This window comes from Rhinopithecus roxellana, chromosome 17, assembly GCF_007565055.1.
Source record: "Rhinopithecus roxellana isolate Shanxi Qingling chromosome 17, ASM756505v1, whole genome shotgun sequence".
Lineage (NCBI taxonomy): Eukaryota > Metazoa > Chordata > Mammalia > Primates > Cercopithecidae > Rhinopithecus > Rhinopithecus roxellana.
This window is the reverse complement of record NC_044565.1, coordinates 22,930,536-22,933,734: the sequence shown is the minus strand read 5'-3', so window position 1 is coordinate 22,933,734 and position 3,199 is coordinate 22,930,536.

Below are 3,199 nucleotides of genomic sequence, written 5' to 3'. Positions count from 1 at the left end.
TTAACAAGTAACTAAGTATTTAAAAGGCGAAAGATTTATATGATCTGAAGAGAAACCAGAGTATTAAATATTTTAAATACAGTTCTTGTTTAGATTATCTTTTGTTTTGATCACCTTCTTGGTCGGGGGAAAAGCCTGCTGGTCACAATGAAACATATTAAGACCAAATATGATATCCATTCCTAAGGGTTTCTTTAAGCTTCCAACTCCAGGACAAGCCCAAGTTAGTAGTGATCCATCAGTAATGCTCTTCCCACCTATCTACCAGGCAGACACTGGAAGCTCCACACCAAGCCTCAGAGTCTGAGTGTAGCCCATTCCAATTAAACTAGCATTGTTGACTTTTGCATTTACCGGTCTTTTGAAAAAGGTTATTGCAAAGGATACAGATGAAAACATGCATGTGTCAAGGCATGGGAAGGGGTGCAGAGCTTCCATGACCTCTCAGGCATGGCACCCTCTAGTAACCTCCATGTCTTCAGCTCTCCAGAAGCTCTTTTCACTTATTATTATTTTTTTATGAGACAGGGTCTCACTCTGTCACCCAGACTGGAGTGCAGTGGTGCTATCATTCTCACTGCGGCCTTGAACTCCTGGGTTCAACTGATCATCCTGCCTAGCCTCCCAAGTAGCTAGGACTACAGGCAGCAGACCACCATGCCTGGCTAACTTATTTTTATTTTTATTTTTTATTATTATTATTTTTTTGAGACAGAGTCTCGCTCTGTTGCCCAGGCTGGAGTGCAGTGGTGTGATCTTGGTTCACTGCAAACTCTGCCTCCCGGGTTCACACCATTCTCCTGCCTCAGCCTCCCGAGTAGCTGGGACAACAGGTATCCGCCACTACCATGCCTGGCTAATTTTTTTTGTATTTTTAGTAGAGACAGGGTTTCACTGTGTTAGCCAGGGTGGTCTCGATCTCCTGACCTCGTGATCCACCTGCCTCAGCCTCCCAAAGTGCTGGGATTACAGGCGTGACCCACCGTGCCCGGCCCTATTTTTACTTTTTTGTAGTGACAGGGTCTCACTTTGTTGCCCAGGCTGATCTACAACTCCTGGCCTCAAGTGATTCTTCTGCCTCAGCCTCCTAAAGCACTGAGATTATAGTTGTGAGTCACCCACCCAACCCATTTTCACTTTTAAAGACAACAAAAGGACACTCACATACCCTTCTTGAAAAAATTACTTGATGAGATATTCACCTGTCTGAAAGATGACCCAACTCAATGATCATGGTATAAAAGAACTCTCAGTAGGAATGAAAATAAGGCAAAGAAAGAAAGAAATGTATTAATATATTTTATGACTGTGGTTTCAAAACAGAATTCATTTCATTATTTGATTTTATTTATTTTTAACAGTCTCACTCCATGGCCTGGGCTGGAGTGCAGTGGTTCTATCTCAGCTCACTGCAACCTCCACCTCCTGGGTTCAAGCGATTCTCTTGCCTTAGCCCTCTGAGTAGCTGGGATTACAAGTGCCCACCACCATGCCCAGCTCATTTTTTGTATTTTTAGTAGAGATAGGGTTTCACCATGTTTGCCAGTCTGGTCTCAAACTCTTGACCTCAAGCGATCCACTCACCTTGGCCTCCCAAAGTGCTCAGATTACAGGCGTGAGCCACCGCACCCAGCCTCAAAACAGAATTCAAATGTGAAAAAATATTAAAAGACAGGCTGGGCATGGTGGCTCATGCTTGTACTCCCAGCACTTTAGGAGGTTGCAGATCACTTGAGCTCAGGAGTTTGAGATCAGCCTGGGCAACATGGTGAAACCTTTCTCTACTAAAAATACAAAAATTAACTAGGCATGGTGGTGCGTGCCTGTAATTCTATCTTCTTGGGGGTTGAGGCGGGAGGATCTCTTGAGCCTGGAGAAGTTGAGGCTGCAGTGAGCCGTGATCATGCCACTGCACTCCAGCCTTTGTGACAGAATGAGATCCTGTCTCAAAAAAAAAGTTATTGAAAGACAATACATAATTTTATAGTAACAACAGCTAACACTTATTTTATTTATTTATTTTTTAGACAGGGTCTTGCCCTGTCACCTAGGCTGGAGTGCAGTGGCATGGTTCACAGCTCGCTGCAGTGTTGACATCCTGGGCTCAAGCCATCCTCCAACCTCAGTCCTCCAAGCAGCTAGGATTACAGGTTCGTGCCACTATGCCCAGATAATTTTTGTATTTTTTGTATTTTTTGAGATTACAGGTGTGAGCCCTGTGCCATGCCACTAACATTTATTTTTAAGTGTTTTATATTACGTTCTGGTCTAAATGCTTTACCTGAAGTACCTCATTTGCTTCTCAGAGCAGCCCAGTGAAGTTGGTACCATCAATATATCTATTTTACAGCTGAGGAAACTAAGGCACGGGATAAAGTCATTTGCCTGAGGTTACACAGCTAGCATACTAGTTATTTGACTATTGTCTCTATGTTCTGATCCCGAGGTTGGAATTTGCAAACTATTTCCCAGACATCCTGGCTCCTCTTTCTGCGAATAAGAGGCACTGAAGGGGAACTGGAAGGGGCAAAAAGGCTCAGCCTTCCTGCTTTCTAGTGTTGTTCTGCCATCAGCGGCAGAAAGTTGGCTTTAGCTCCTAGTATCTTTGGCTGCTCCCAGCATCTTGGGCCACTACCAGCAGGAATCTTGCTTCACTCCCTCAGAGGAATCTTCAGTTGGGGTCTGGTGGGGGACCCTCTGTTCCTTTGTGGTCCAAATGCCAGGTGCATAGTGCCTCCCCTCTGAGGTTTGAGCCCTCTCTTCTGAAATCTTAGGTTCTAGTAACTTGAATTCTTCCTTTTGTTCTTACAATCCTGAAAGGCGGTAGGTTCTTCCTGCAGTTATTCATCTCTGCTTACCTCAGCTTCTCAGTTTTTCCTATTTTAGTCATCCAGCACCTGTGTAACCAATTCCTTGTATTAATCCTCTGTTTGACACAGTTAATGTGATTTTTGCTTTGCTGACTAAACCCTGATTATTATAGTAAGTGACAAAGCTGGGGTTCAAGTACAGCAGTTTTGACTTCAGGACCTGTACTCTTAACCACTATTCGTATTATTCTCAGGTCTTACAAAGTAAACACATAAAATTAACATAAAAAAGTAAACATGACTTTATATAACTCATGGGGCAAAGAGGAACTAAAAAATGTAACATGTAATTGGAGTATTTAGAACTTAAATATGAGTACAGAAAAATT